Source organism: Pterocles gutturalis, unplaced genomic scaffold (assembly GCF_000699245.1).
Source record: "Pterocles gutturalis isolate BGI_N339 unplaced genomic scaffold, ASM69924v1 scaffold4297, whole genome shotgun sequence".
Taxonomy (NCBI): domain Eukaryota; kingdom Metazoa; phylum Chordata; class Aves; order Pterocliformes; family Pteroclidae; genus Pterocles; species Pterocles gutturalis.
In genome coordinates, this window is record NW_010115122.1 from 678 (window position 1) to 17247 (window position 16570).

Below are 16570 nucleotides of genomic sequence, written 5' to 3' on the forward strand. Positions count from 1 at the left end.
AGTGGTTCTTCACTGATAAAAGAACAATGTAAATGTATTTCTTTGTAATTAGCTTAATATAAGTAAATAATCACCTTTCTATTACACTCCTACAATATCTGATTTTTAGGAAAACACTTTTTAAGTGCCATGTTCCTGTGTGTAATGGGCTATAATAGTAAAACAAAGGTCTGATTTTTGAAACTTTATTCAAGAATATTTTAGGGTTTTTTGTGCCAGTAAAGAAATCTTAGCAAGCATTTGTAGATGAGGAAGACATTAGTTAGTGGATTTGGCAATAAAAATATTTTGAAATGAATTCTTGTCATCTGAGGCATCCCCGACACATTCAGTAGAACAAGTATCATGTAGGTACATTTTAACTGGGGTTGAGATTAGCCCTCACTAGGTGTGCGATCATGGGAGTTGAAACTACATGGGGTTTAGTATGGGAGCTGAATCCCTGTGGGCTGCCGGGTGCAGAACAGTGCATTTATTTAATGAATGGTTCTATTTCTGAACTTCCCTTGGCAAGTTGTAGTTGGCTAGTGAGGTTGAAAGATTTAGTATAAGGATTTTTATAATCTGAAATGGCATTAAATTTTAGCAATACCTTGTAAGATTCTGAAATTGGGAAGCTGGTAAAACAAACTAGTGTTTCTTCCTAAAAACATCTTCAAAGTAGTCTAATTATCCAAAAAATTATAAACACAAATCCTAAAACTTGAAGCCTGCTAAGCATACATGACTCTTCATCTCCACTGAGAATCAGCAGTATTTCAAGGTCTCATCTGTATGCTGTACTAAGGCCTCCTGACTTCTAAGAAAAGCAGCATTGTATTCTCGGTTTTCTGGGAAGGTTTCATTGTCAGATGGATTTAAAAGCGGAACTTTGTTTCTGTGACCAATTAGTGTAGAATGGTGCTATACTGCCAAAGATTATTTCTGTTGTTGTTTTTGTTATACTCTGTAACAAACTATGAGATCAGTACTGGTAACCAGAACTCTAATTTTAGACTTGTTCCATTTTTCAGACTTTGCATTTCTAGGGTGGGTGAGTGTTTAATTTGAAACTTTGAAATGGTTGTAACTAACAACCTCAGAAGTTTTTCTTATTTCTGGAGGAGAATTTTCAAACGTATCTTTTAATCTTCAGTATGAGGAATGATTCGTTATAGTGATTTTTATTTACAACTGTACGTTTGCTGTGGTGAATGTATTGTGTTTTGCCAAATACAAGTTACTTTATTGTTCTCTTTTGTTGAAAATGGCTTTCACTACTTTTGTTTTACAGAAAATATAATCCCTAAGCAGAAAGCTGATCTCACAAAAGAGCATTAAGCTTTTAAGTCCACTTGTTGCCACAGTGTAATTGCATGCAAATATACAGATATTTATACAAGGAAGCTTTGAGTTGATGACAGTTAAAATATAACCCCTAAGCAGAAGGCTGATCTCACAAAAGAGCATTAGGCTTTTAAGTCCACTTGTTGCCACAGTGCAATTGCATGCAAATATACAGATATTAATACAAGGAAGCTTTGAGTTGATGACAGTTCCATGTGGATGATGAGCAGAAGACTGTTTCAATGTGTTGTACAACTGTGGTGACAGTGAACATATGCTTTGAGCTTTCCCCTAAGCAGAAGGCTGATCTCACAAAAGAGCATTAGGCTTTTAAGTCCACTTGTTGCCACAGTGCAATTGCATGCAAATATACAGATATTAATACAAGGAAGCTTTGAGTTGATGACAGTTCCATGTGGATGATGAGCAGAAGACTGTTTCAATGTGTTGTACAACTGTGGTGACAGTGAACATATGCTTTGAGCTTTCATTTATTGCCCTAGTTTGTAACTTCTTCCCTTCTCTTTGTGGGGAACACAGTCCTATATTTTGTATGGTAATTTTTTTATTTTGCAGTGTAGAATAGGGGTAGAAGATCTTTTGGGGCCAAATAGTTTGAGCCAGAGTCAAGCAGATTACAGATGCCTAAAAACCAGGTGTGAATTTAAACCAACAGAGTTCAATTAACAAAGAATGGTTTTTTCTACCAGTTTTTAAAAAAATAAGAACAAGAAGCAATGCAAAACAATGAGAACTTGGTTCATGTGCTAAACATTCTGCCAAGACCAGCTTCTATGTGATTATAACCATGTATATTATAAGCATACGTAACTTATGTATTTTATATATGTGTACATGCATATTTCAGCATGCCCATGGTCTTCATACTCAAATTGCTGCATACTGTACCTGTAAAGGTTGTTTAGTGTCTGGATAATGAATCTAGTTCATCAAACAAGTGTGTTAGTTTTGAAAATAGCGTGTGCTCATGGAAATCTGAGTAGCAAAGTCCATGTAATAACTGGAGCTCTGAGTTAAGCTTGCAGCTGCGTGGAAGTACTGGGTTGCAGGGAATCGGCTTTTGAGGAATCGGATAATACAACACAGTGCATCTCTTACCGTATTTCATTTCATCTTTCTATACACTGCTCCTAATGGTCCTATCAGAAGTATGTTACTCTATAAACGATGAGCTGAGCTGAAAAACTTTTCACTTACTATGCATTTATAAGGGGGAAAAAAAGTAATGCACAGATCTCTGGTGCTGTTGTTTTTATCCTTTTTATGAAGCAATCTTTATGCTCAAGATACAATTCCTCATCTGTTTCGAATGTCAAAGGATAGACAAAGAGCTTTGAAAGCAATAATTGCTTAAATGCATGTGAGAGAAACATCTTGCACTGGAATCTTCAGTCTATTTTTGTTCATCCTGCCCATGAGTGGTTTTTGTATTTTCTCCGTTCTTCAGTGGTTTTTTCCAGTTAAAATTGAAATGTGGGATGATATAAACTCTGTAAATTTTTCTTTTGCGTTACAAGGCCTTTGAAGACTTTGGTTACTCGTAAAAAGAAATGAATTTTCAGAGTATGAATTCTGATGCTTGCATACATTTTATATACTAGGCTTCACTTTGGGGCAGTATTTTACTGGCATCAGTCAGCATGCAGCACAGAGCTGCCTTGTGAGGAGCACTGACTTCTTTGTAGCCTGCCAAGAAGCGTATGTGGGTTGGCGGCACGAATGTCATCCTTTGGATGAAATTTTTTGATGCCAAGGATAAAGCCACAAAAAGTGGAAGGAAAAAAGCCTAGTCTTTCAGTGTAGAAATGCTGAAAAATAAGCCAACACCTGCTTGATATTTCTTTATGTTTAGATACTTTAACCTTTGCCAAAACATTTTGAAATTTGTGGGTGATTTAAAAAAGACCATTTCAGTTGTGTTTTGAGCAAGCAGGAAATTTTGAAAGTGAATTATATCTAGTTCTATTAAATTTTGGCTACTGTCTTTAAGCAGAATTTCAGATTTATTAGATGCTTTGCAATTCAATGTTTGGTTTCCTATCTCAAGAGGGAATAATACTGAAGTCATTGCATTCCTTGACCTGAAGTTTTGTGGTAGTTGTATAACGCGGTTTGTGAGCACAGAAGATGGGGTGAAGGGCAAATCGTGTGAGCTATTTCATGAATGCAATGGGATTTGAAATATCTGAGAATATGCTTTAATGAAATATCCCATTTCCTACTACATAATTTTCCAGTACAGTCTCCTATCCCTAGCGGAATTGTGTTGTTCTAAAACAAAAGTAATTTAGCTAAAATTTGGTCAAGAGTCTTAAGTTTAAAACCTGTATTGAAGATGAGATCTCATCTTTGTGGTAGGCTCCAAAGCTGACTGATTCCAGACCTTCTTTAAATGTGCATCATGTTCAAAAGGCATCTCCCGCAGCACATGCAGTTGGAGAATGTCCTGTGTAGTTTTGATTTCAGCCGAAGATAAACCAGGATCCCACGTGTAAGGTGAGGCAACCTAAAATTGCACTGCTGCTATAGAATTTATTTTTTGCTGAAACATTCTACTTACCTTTCTTGCAGGTGTACTGATCTATTGGCATATAGACAGTGAATCAGATCAGCTCATGGAGCTGCGCAGTCTTTTTGACTTTTGCTTTTTTTTTTGCTTCTCAGCAGCAGCAGCAAAGTGATGCAACTTGCTGCTTGTTCCATACTAATGTGGATGCAAGTGAGGACTGAGATTGTATGGATGAGAGGCAGCATCTTCTGCCAGCCAAGGCAGTGTGGGATAGTCCTAACACAATTGTGAAATTTCTGTGGTTTACTGCTTATGGTGTCTGAATTTTGCTTTTGTATATCTTAATACACCAAAATAATCTATCTATATAAAAATTCAGCCTAGTTAGTTAATTGTATTCCCAAATATTTTTAGAAAAGCCTCCAAATTCTGAATAGCACTTTTCCGTCTGTCCTTTCTCCTTTATAGAAACAATCTGAACTATTTTCTGCAGTTTTGTCACATCAGCTTCCTTTCTATATCTGATCATTATTTCCAGAAAGCAGAGAACTAGGACAGGTTAGTGTACTACTTGATCCAAAAAAATTCGTAGACAAGAAAACACTACTGTGGTTAGGTCCTATGCAATTAAAGTAAAAAGTTTTGGTTTTCATTTTAAACTATTATCATAATGAAAGATACTGTTTTGTTCTGATGATGGTGTATTTTTGAGAGAATGTGTTCAAGTAAAAGTATTGTAAAAGAATTGGATCAAAATCATAATTGCTTTTGAAAGGCACACAACATTTTCTGCATGTTTAATTTTTTATTTTATTCATATTCCTGTTTGGTGTTTTGTTTTGCTTGCTGTACCTCCGTAAAAGATGACTGTATTATGCTCTCACTAAACACTAAATGCTGCTTTTTATAAAATGCATTGTGTAGCTTGTTTGTTCCTGGGCTTCCTTATGGAAAGGATGTCCTGTATTTGTTTACATTTGTGGATTACCATACTTTCTTGTCAATTTTGTGAATGCTGTTGCATTTAATATTCTCATGCTTTTTATCTTACGATAAAGATTTGTTGATAGTGAGTTATGGGACTGCTCCTTGTTACAGATGGTTTGAAATGAGACAGAATAAAACCAGAAGTAAAGTGAAGTTAGCAAATACTTCTGAAATGAGTAGTGTTAGACAGGGGGGGTGTGTGTGTGTTGAGAATGGGTGTACATCAGCTGCGGAAAGAAAGGTGTAAAGCAGGGAAAAAACCACAACATGGAAGTATTGTTAAGGGAAGGAGGCTTTTGTGTGGGGGCCTGGTGTGACCGGGACAAGGAGGTGCAACAGTGTTGTGGTAATATTGGATGTGTGTATTCCTGCTTTCCTGTTTGTATTTAAAAAAAAAAAAAGTGCTTGGGCTATGCAGTAGGGCTGCTTTTAGGCACTGAGTATGCTCATTTGGAAAGTAAGAATGGCAATGTGTCTCTGGGTTTGTGTCAGTTTCTCTCTCCTTTGCTTCCAAGTGGGTGGTTATCCGGAGATCTTGTAGTCCTGTGTCTGGTAGAGATAAGAGTGAAGCATGAGTGCTGGGAAACAGTTTAAATCGTGTGAAATTTAACTTGAGATTCTGTTTCACAAAAAATGGCCATATGCTGAAAAATGTCAACACATGTTCATAGAAATGAGTAATTATGAAGTGGAACTTAGTCTCCTGCAGTGTTCATATTCATTTGAAAAACATAAAATTACTTTGGAAAAAGTAGATTGCTTAAGTTTATTTGTCCAGCCCTTTAGATAACCAAATCTTGTGTTGATACAGAATGGCACATTATTGGGCTGTGAAAAAGAAAAGATAGCACATTCATTTAGAAATCATCCCTAAAAATAATTTTCTGGACTGTAGGCATGGGTGCTACTGTGAAGATAGTGCAGATGCTTATAATTGGATTATTGACCATGATGTGTTATGCTATTTAAAAAGGCAATGAAATATGCTCAGTCACTGGTGTTGGATGCACTGGTGCATTATGAATTCAGTTTTGTCTCTTAGTTTAGGGGGACTTAGGGCTTTAGTTTGTCATGGAGCTAGAAGGACTAAAGTGACTCTTGGATGGTGTGGGACAGACAGGGTTCTACTCAGGGTTGTCCTGGTCTCTTATGTTGACACGGAAGGGCACCAGATGCTTTTGCAAGAGGTCTGCCTTTGTGTAGTAGCTTCCTCGTAATTGAATATTTGTATTTTCTATAGGTTTTGTGAGACTCCTCCTGCAAATAGATTAGGAGCAAGGAGGAGTCAAGGTTTGGATGCTTAGGCTTGTTCTGAGATGCTTGTGTTCATAAACATTTCTTGTTTCCTGGGGTGTCTCAAGTCTTATCATGTGTTAACTGCATTTCCATTTATTATAAAATTATTTTCAAAGTCAGTTGACATATTGTCTTCAGCTGCAATTCTAGCTATTTAATATCATCTTGGACTATAGTGCAATGAATGTAAATCTTATATGTTTTTTGAAGCTTTATTAATTTGTTCACCTTTTTTGTCAGGTCACCATAGAGAAAAGGGTGTTGCCTTTTAATTTTAAGTTTAATATCTGGTAAATTACTTCTAGGCATGTGGTTCTTTTTCAAGTATGAAACATTATAGAATGGTAAAAAGGAGAGTTTGTCTATACAGAGCTTTATTAGAGACTATTCTCTGCCAGTCTTGAGAAAATTTTATGGAGATGGGGAGGAATGATGTGGTTTAAAGTGTTGGATACTTTCATTAGCGTTGCCCCACAATTCTTCATTTTGTACCTTTGTGCAGGTGAGAAAGATGTCTACACCTGTTGGTGCATGCTGTTGTAGTATGACTTCTCAAATTCTCAGAAAAATACCAGACTGAGACAGACCAAAGGTTTTTTGAAAAAGGCCCTGTGCTTATCCCACCTCCTCCCCAGTTTCAGCTGCAGGGGTTCTGTGAGTGCTGTCTAAGGCTGGTTTGGCTCTTTGCCAAACTCGCCTACCTGATTTTGCTCTTATGAAGTTAGGTCTCACTCATGTCATCCTTGGCTGTAAGCAAGTGGTTTGAGATACTCTTACCCCCAGCTAAACTGACCATGTACAGAACACGTTTGCCTGGGACCTGGATGTGCACAGTGAGGTTGGGTTAATTTTTCCTCTTTTTCTGCCTTGAGTAGGTTCTCCTTCAAATGCCTGCTCTGTAGGGTGTAGTGTGACAACAAAGGTGGCTTTTATTATGTGCGGAGGTGACAATAGCATGTCTAAGGAAGACAGCAAAGAGCTTTGTTTTCGAAATACCTTTGTTTTCTACTGTTTTCACATACAGGGGATGGATTTGATGTTCCTGATTACTCATTTGATGTTGTGCCAATTGATATTAGAATGGTTCATACAGTGGTTTGGATTGGAAGGGACCTTTAAAGGTCCCAGATATTAATCAGAATATTGCTGACAAGGAGCCTGGGTTTATGTTTGTTGTACAGGCGTGCTTTCATTGTGGTGTGCTTTCAAGGAAAGGAAGGGGCTGAGATCTTAACTGTCTTTTCAAATGACGTTAATGTCCTTTGAGGCACATTCAGTTCCTACAAACCTTAACTGGTGTTGCTGGGCTCAAGATCCTGTTATGGCCGGACTGGTTTTTAGCAGCCCTGTTCAGAGGTAATGAGAATGCTTTGTGTAATGTTCTTGGGTCCTAATACAAAGAAAACCTTGCAGCTTATTTGGAGAACATTTTCTCTGCAGTTAGATTGGTCTGCTAAATAGTTTGAAAATGGTGTGTTTAAATGTATATAGTAATGTTTTTAGACCTCTCTGAGGCAGACCAGAAAGAACACCCAGGTGTGAGTACCAGGCAGCGCAGCAGTGAGGAACAGAGACACGGGTTCTGGCTGAGACATGGCGTTGTCTTGGATCAAGTCCCTGTCTAGGAATCTTCTTGGTTTGCAAAGATGGAAAACTACTATTTCTTTTATAAGGCTTAACTAGATGTTTGTGAAAAGCTTTGAGAAGCTTTTGATTAACGGCTGTATGTAATATGTGATTATATCACACAGAATAATAGAGGGTAGGAGGAGAAAAATTGTCAATGTAATTCTTGCAGCATTGTGAAAACTTAAGGCTTTGTTCTTCTTTAAACCTACAGACAGCATTTGAAAATAATTTCTTCTGCTGCTTCCCCCTAATCTTTAGATCCTCTGAATCAATAACAAAACAAGAAATAAGCATATCTACCTCTTTAAAAAAGGAGTAAGAAAAAGTGTGGAATCTGTATGCAGTTTTGAGTAGTTTTTTTATATTTAAATTATTTTTGCCATGTTCTGATTTTACCACCATTTCCAGCTGGTATATAGCAACTCAGTTTGTGAAAACTTGCTGCTTTTCTTTTTTCCTTTTTATCTTTCCTTTTTTAAAGGCACCAGTAATTGGTAAAACTGCAGGCTTTTCAGTGCCAGTTGCTTAACTTAATACAGCTGCAGAGCAACCCTCTTCCACTTTCACCGTTTAGCTGGAAGAGACACCATTACACTTTAAGAGAAGATTCCATTATGTTTGTGTCTGGCAATAATTCTGCAGGCCTTTGTGGTATGAACAAGATGAAAGACACCTTTCTGCTTGTTTACATAATTTCCAATATACAATGTGGGATAAACATTTCTCTGAACAAGGAAAACATGAGTGGTGAAACAAGGATTTTCAAGTAACTGTAAAAAAAAAAAAGAAAATGTGACAAAAAAGAGGAGAGTATGAGGAAAGTGGAGGTAAACTAGACTGTAAGGTATGGCTTGAACCTGTTGTAAAGCAGGCTTTGTTCAGAATCTTTCTTACAGGTTGTGACAACAGGGCAACAACAACAGGGATTTTTTTCTCTTGAATGGACTCCAAATCTTCTTAAAACCTGTCCATTATGTTAGTAATAGAGTGCCAAGACCTGCTGTTTCTACTGTGCTCTCATTCTTATTGCCTGCATGGTTGATGGATTGATGGTTGTAGATTTCTTTCAGGTGGGGATGAAAAAGGGTTCCAGGGTAGATTCGCATTTTAATCCATTTGAAATGTAGCCTTTGTTGCAGTAGGACATGGACTGCTTTTTCTTCACTGCCAGTATGTTCAGCTGGGATGGACTCAATCTGCTCTTGGTGGAATTGAAAAGGAGAGAGTGGTCTGTTGGGAAACCGTGGGTTTTCTGTAGTAATGAAATCTTGGTCAGTGGCAGGACAATGTTTACAGTAATTACAGAAAACAAAAGGTATATTCATTCTTGATGAAAGACTTGGCTGATATGTTGGAATTGTATACAGAGACCAACAGCAATTACCAACTCATTTCAAGTCATTGTACAACTGTCACTGGTAGGGATGTTCAGAGGCTGGTGGCCAAGGGACAGTTAGCAGTTTATCACTTACCGTTTCATTGGTTTAGCTTTCTTCTTCCTGACTTGCTATTTTTTTAAATTATAAGAGTAATAAATTATGTGAAATGAAAATATTTTATCAACCTGTTCATTTGTGTTACTCTTGTCTTCCTTGCTCCGTGCTTTTTTCTTTTTCTGGGAAACAAAACCAAAAGAGTTTTCAAACAAGCTTTGAGTTAGAGATACAATGCTGTAATTTAAGTGTTGAGTTTTGTCAATTAACATAGTCAATATTGATCAAGTCTAACTGATGTTAGTGTAACAAAATGATTGTGTACCACACTACAGACAAATGAGTTGCAATTTGTTTTGGGTGGGATAAGTCCAGGTTAAGCAGAAGTAAGACAATGGACAGAAAATACAATAGCACATGAAAATTGTTCAGTCTTAGCAACTTTAAGGTAAAATGTGCTTTGGAATATTCTGTACTTTTTTCCCTTTCATGAAGTTCAATGTAAGGAATGTACTTGATAAAATGTAGGGGAAAATGAGCATTGTGTGCATCAGCTACTTGATAAAAGACCCCAAACTTCGGTTAGTGATGTCTTAGGGCAATGCTGTATGACCAGGGAACAAAACCAGTAAGGTGCAACGGAAGGTTTAATGCTGCTTGTGTAATGATGAAAAGTTATAAGGCTTTAAAGCTGGATTGTTTATACTGAAAGGCATGCTTCCTTCTAAACTTGAGCAGTTTCATAGGCCAAAATTCTTAGATACCAAATAATGCCAGACAAGCCTTTTAGAAACAAAATGTTCAATACATGTTAACAGGGACTGAGCTTTTCTTCACAAACAAGGTGGGTAGTGTTGATACAATTCTCTTGTGCCAATTTTCTTCACTGTTCAACTTTCTTGGGCCCACTTGGAAAATCTTAGTTTTTATTTTGTCTTGTAGTGTTTTGCCATTTTTTGAAATTGAAAGGTAATATATTGTCATCTTTTAAAACACTTTTATAAAACTCCAAGCCTTGAGTGCTCATCAGCTGAAGCTATATCAGAATGAAAGTCTGAGACTCAGTGGAGTCTGGGAGACATTGCGTTTGTGCCCTCTGAAAGTAAACCAGAAACTTCCTGATTTTAAAGATGAGCTATGAAAGAAACCTGTGGAAGTTGGGCTTGTGTAGTTTTAAATTACTTCTTTGAAAACCATTGCTCCTTGCTTTTCTTAGCAAAGCCTTTTTCTAACCCTGTGCATGTGAGCACTGTATGTATTGGTTCCCTTTTTCATTATGGGTTACGTACTTTGTGGAGTCTGTCAGGTTTTATTTGTAAGTGATGTCAGAGAGGCCAATATCTCTGTTATCTGTAAGTAACAAACCCCATAATAAAAGCAAACCCCTTCATAACTACTCCACCACCTTGTCTTCCCTATCCCTCCCTCCTCATGGCGTTGGCCTGTGTCTGATGTGACATTGTGTGGGGCAGCTGAGCCAGTAGAGAGGTAACCCAGAAGGATGGGCTGTGGAGGGGAAAGAAGTTGTCTGTCAGGTTATGGCTGGTGGCAGCCGCAAACTGTTATGTGGCTTGACTTAATCTGACTTCATCCATTGGGGGGGTGCATGAGTGGATTTAACTGACGATACTTCACTCAGGTGGGTTTCTGAATGTCTTCTCCATGAGGAGAGGGTGGCAGAAATGAGTGCTGAAGCCATGAGAGGAGGGAATCGCAGCTCTCTGTGATGGGAGCTTGAAAACTCCAGGTTCTACTGTTCTCTATTTGCTTCAGTTGTTATTGTTTGCAAATAGATGAATATTGCTAAATCTTGCTCATATATGTATGTGTATATGTATATAACATGCCATAACTTCAAGGAAATGTCACCTGCCTTCATGGCACCAGGGCCAGCAGGGTATTTTGCATAACCCTGGGATGGCATGTGAAATCTGTGCTGGGGCAGCAGAACTATTCTGCTACTTCCCAAGTACTTTGCCTGTTTCATGTGCTGTCACTTGGCCAAATGACTGCCAGCTGGGCATTATTTTTGTCTTATCCTCCCCACCACCATCTCCCACACATCCCCCTTTTATAACACTACTGCCTGGCAAATAAGTCTTTGGAGGTGAAATATATATATTTTTTAAATGTTCAAATAATCACTCTTTCTAAGTGTAGGCTCATCTGTTATTTTCCTGGAGGGTAACGTGGCTTTCTCTACCTAAATGGAATTAGTCAACAGTGTTTGTGGGGATAACCTCAAAACAATAAGTTATACAGCTACTCTTAAAGGTTAGCTACTTAAAGTGTTGAAGCATGTAGTCTTTCTTTTCTTGATCCTTTCAAAAATACATTTTCCTACTTCTGTCAAAGTTTGTGTGTAAACAGTCCAAGTGTGGAATAAAAAGCCTAAAAGATAAATAGGACAGATGCTACTTAAAGCAGAAGGGGGGAAAAAAGTGCTTTATAATTTTTACATACATTTAAAAATTGGTTCACTGGGATTTTTTTAACTAATTAATTTTGTAAAGTAATTTGGCCCTTGGGATAATTTTAGAGGGTTGTAAATACTCAAAATATCGGAGTTGAAAGAGCGTTTTTCATGTTTTTGCAGAACTAATTACATGTTCTCCTGACAGTTAATCTTTCACATTGTGAATGCTGGTTATAATCAATATTTTGTCTTTTACAGCTACTCTGCTGTAACTTTTTCAGGGTTGGGGTGGATGGGGAACCCCACACTTGAGTTGGAATAATGGAGTTGAGTTCAGGAAACCTCTCTGGGAAATTGAAATGGTATACTAGTTGGGAAAGAAATAGTCTTTTTTGCCTTTCTAATAAATAGCTGTGTTAACTGGCTGGATGATGAAAGAATAACTTTTTTGTTTCTTGAAAACAAGGCTCAAATTTTTAGTATTAGAATGGAGTTTGATTAGAAGATCTACTGTAACTGATTAAGGGTGAGAGATTTGAATGTAAAAAAACCCACAAACCCTAACAAAACAGATGCTGCTAAGGGGTTTAGAAGGAGTCTGTGGTACTTGAGTGTGCTTCCCAACAACAAAGCAGAATCATCTGAAATTTTCTGTGTTTCTTGTTCCCATTCTTTTTCAAACTACCTAGGTAGAAGTAGGTGCTGTCACTTCAGAGGACTGCTGGATGTATAGAATGCATTGCAGTCCTGCTGCATCTTTTCTGGGGAAATGTTAGCTTTGAAGTTCACCTTCAGGCAGCATGAGGAGTTGCATGGTGTTTGATCTTATGGTGTCCCTGGACTGATTTTCCTGTCCCTGCTGCCCCCACTTAATGTCTCCTGACTGCATCTAAGATTAAGGACCTGAATGTTAGCAGCAATGTTTGTTGGTGTTTATCCAGGGGTCATCCTCAAAGGGAAAAGGAGGTCAGTGAGTGGCAGGACTGCTGCTTTTATGGGAGTTGGGCTGTGAGCTGGAGCTGGAGAGATGCTGAACAGCCAGGGCAGGGGATGTCCAGGCAGGGGTGCTTGAGGAGCAGCAGGTCACAGTGTGGGGAGGCAGCTCCCAGCAATGCCTTGAGTTAGCACTGGGTGACCTGCTTTGCAACACCATTCCTGGGGTGATTACAGAGTTGATTTGGGTTTTACTCTCATCAAGCAAGGATGGATGTAGTAGTTGGGCTTAGGTTGGTGGAAAATGCTTCTGAATATTGCTGGAGTGGAGGGGAATTAAGAGCCTGAAGCTGCGAATTTAGTTGTTTGGAGCAGATTTCTTTCACTGGTGGGTAAGGTTGCTTTTGCCTGCCTGTGTTGCTGTGCCTGAGTCTTTTCTGGATCAGGTGTGTGTTACTAGGGAGATGATGAATTCCTCTGCTCTGACTGCAACAGCTTAAACCAACTGCATAATTAAATGATAACTTTACAGAGTTTATGCAGATCAGATAGAAACAAGAGATCCAAACAAGGCGTTGCACAATAGAAAATGAACTTGTACATCCTTAACTGTATAGCATCTTTCCCTCTGGCAGAGACAGCACAGTTTCAATATTAATTGCCTAATGCTCACAGTATGACAAGTAGTTCAGGTAATTATCTCAGGAACTGGCTTTTTTTTGCTGCACCTAATACAAAGTAGGCCCTATTTTGATTTAATTTATTATGCACTACAGTATTAGAAGTATTTAAGAGTGTTAAAGCACACATAGTGACCGTTAAACATCACAATCATAGGAAATTTTTGTGTCCCTTGAGGATTATTTTGATACTCTTATTCCAGAAATCTAGGTACTGTGTTTCACAATAAAATTAAACACCTTTATGCTACACCCTGTATTTCATGTAGGTGCTATTCCCAAGCATAGTGTTCGTGTTGCTTAATTGCTTTGTGACTATTCAGGCATGAAATCTTGCACCCTTTGCTGTCTAAATAATTTTAAGGGTGAGGGGTCTTTTTTGGGGGAATCTGTATATGGTATGGCACATCAAAGCCTTAATTTACCATCCGACTGGCTGAAGGCAGGCTGCCTTTTTAGGCAGTCAGGTGGCATAACTTGTTGCATGAGATTTTGTAGCTCCCTGGAAGAGAGAATCATGATGTGCTGTATTTAGGCATTCTTTTAAAGATGTTTGCCTGTGTGATTATATAATGTATTTCTTGGGTTTCACTGGCATATGGAGAGGGAGTTGTGTGCTTCATTGTGACTAGATGGATTTGAGTAATAGCCAAGCCTCTCTTGGGGTTGGACCTGCAAGCTAAAGCTGCTCAAAACTGAAAGCAAATCTTTTCTCTTATTTCTGAACTGACATCTGAAAGAGATAAGATTACCTGAAGCTTCAGCCCTGTTTCATGGATTTTTAAAAATAGAATGAAGAAAATTCCTCCTTGAACCAGAAGCCTACATGAAAAGATTCTTCTCAAATAGCACGTTATCTCCTTGTTCTTTCTGTTCTCTGCTTTAATGGTCAAGGTGAAGGTAGGAAGGCTGAATGAAATGTCTAACGTATTTTTTTCTCATACCCAAGAGAACGAGAGTTTATATAGTAAAATTGATTTAACTTTTTAAAGTAATGTATTTATTGGTTTTACTAATTCATTTGGAATTGGAAAATAACCATGTATATTTTTAGAAGGGGAACTGGTTATATTTGGTGCTTAGAGAAGTGATATTGCACTGAAGGCATAATATAAACATTTTTCCTATGAGCCTTCAGCCCAAACGCTTTGTAAGAGCATACTTTCAGGCTGTAAATGGTGGTGGAAAGGGAGAGGTGGTAATTAGACACAGGAAACTGTGATACATGAAATGGGAGTTGAAATTTTGTGCTGCTCCTGATGGCTGGAAGGGTCAGTTTTGTGCTTTGGGATGGCGGTGCTGTCCTCTAGGTAAATAGGAGGACCCCTCGCAGAGTGCTTTTTATTTTGGTTTTCTGAAGCCTGGAGAGCCTAGTTGTCCTGTCTATCTGTTGTGAAGAGACACTAGGCATACTGCAAGTCATATGACAAGCTGATGTGCTGGGAATCACAGATGGGGGATGTTTCTGTTCAGGCTATCTCCATGTACCTTCCTGTTTCTGAAACTTTTTTTTTCCTAAATCTCTTAGTCCTCTCTCTTCAGGTATTCCCTTTCTCCTGAGAGAAAGAACACTGTAGTTGTGCTCTCAGGAACTTCAGAGTTGATAGATAGTCTTCAAAATCTCACGTGGCTTCACTTTCTGTTGGTTTCTTTTCAGAGGTCAAGATACTTCAGCCCACATTAAAAGCCTTGCGTAACTGTTTGCTGTTCTAGTGAGTAAAGCTTTAATTCTGAGGGAAGGAGGTTATATAATTTTTTTCTGAAAGATATCTATGCACACACACTTGATTATTCTGTTATAGAAATCAAATGAAATATGGAAAGCTGCATGATTTGCAGTAAAAAGCACACAGCTACCTAGATAGAGATGAGTTGTGCTAGTAGTACAGGTTTCATTATTGTTTAAAAGGCTAGGTCTTTCATGGTTTATAAGCAGTCATATTTGATTTTAAGTGTAAACCTCAAAGTAATGATAACAGCTGTTGTGTGACAGTGTATGGGCCTTCTCAGTACTGCAGTTAAAGTTTTAATTGCTTGGAGGAGGCTTACACAAGCTGGAATATGGGCAGTGTTTCTTCCTGTTGGCTGGGAGTGGGGAAACTGGTCAGCTCTGTCCTCCTGCTTGTAAGACTTTCAGGTTTGACAGCAACTAAAATAAGGAAGAGCAAGTACTGACAAAACATCTTTTCCTTCTGGAATGCACTATTCCTGAGACTTTACAGTTTGAATGTAAGCTTGTATGGCTTAAAGCTGAGGTATATGGTCATAGTAAATGTGATACCTCAAGGCAAACAGTTGTGTTCATAGTTACATCTTGAAATAGTGTTGTGATTTGGCACTGAAGTAGAGCACACATTTGGCATACAACCTAAGTATGTAAGTTGTATTTCAAGAATTCCTTTGGTCTTTTTCTGTTTTGGATGTTACAATGTGTGCTTCATTGGTGAGGAAAAATAATAGTGAATGTGGATAAAATTAATTAGAAATGGTTGATTTTCTAATTAGCTATGATAGAAATCAGAAGAATCTGAAAATGAGAAGCCTTATATCTAGATTTTCTTCTTGTCTGTTCGTCTCTTATCCAACACTTTAATGAAATCGGATCTAATGTTGCTCTTGCCTTTGCGGTGTATAATGGGTGCTGTCTAATGAAGAAAGTATCTGTTAGTAACGCAGTAAAGTTTAGGCTCAGAAAATGCATTGATATGGTAAGACTTGTAACTAATCATTGTAGTGATAAACTTGACTGCTCTGGTGGTTGTCTAATTTTAATTTTTAAGAAAATCTAGTGGATTATTAAGTGTAGTTACATGTGAGTTTACTAATAGTCTAGCTACTATAAAGAAAGATTTGGGTTGTTGGAAATACATGTGTATCATGTGGGCATTCAAAATTGAGTATGTCTAAGACATTGAGTAATTGTTTGAAGGGCCCACTGGAAGTCATGTAGTCCAGTGCTAGGATGAAGTTACTCCAGGTTGCTCAGGACTTTTGCCAGATAAGTATTGACTATTTCTAAGGGTGGAGTTTGTAGAAATTCCCTAGGCAGGGTTTGGTGTTCCTGTCCTGTCCAATAAAGTTGCTCTGCATTTATTTTGGCATTTTGTTTCTGTGTAATGAAAGCTTCTACGTTCTTGGAGTCTATATGAACTGTCTAGCAGTGGACCTCTCTCTCTTGTTGGGATGCCGGTTTGGAAGAACTTTGTATCCACTGTAGCTGTGGAGAAGGCAGCTGGGACCAGACTTCAGAATTCATTGGTTTGCTCAGTGCTGGGAATGAAAGTCGCAGCAGGTATTTAGTCTACAAAGTAATGCATAGATGGAAAGATCCAATGGAGAG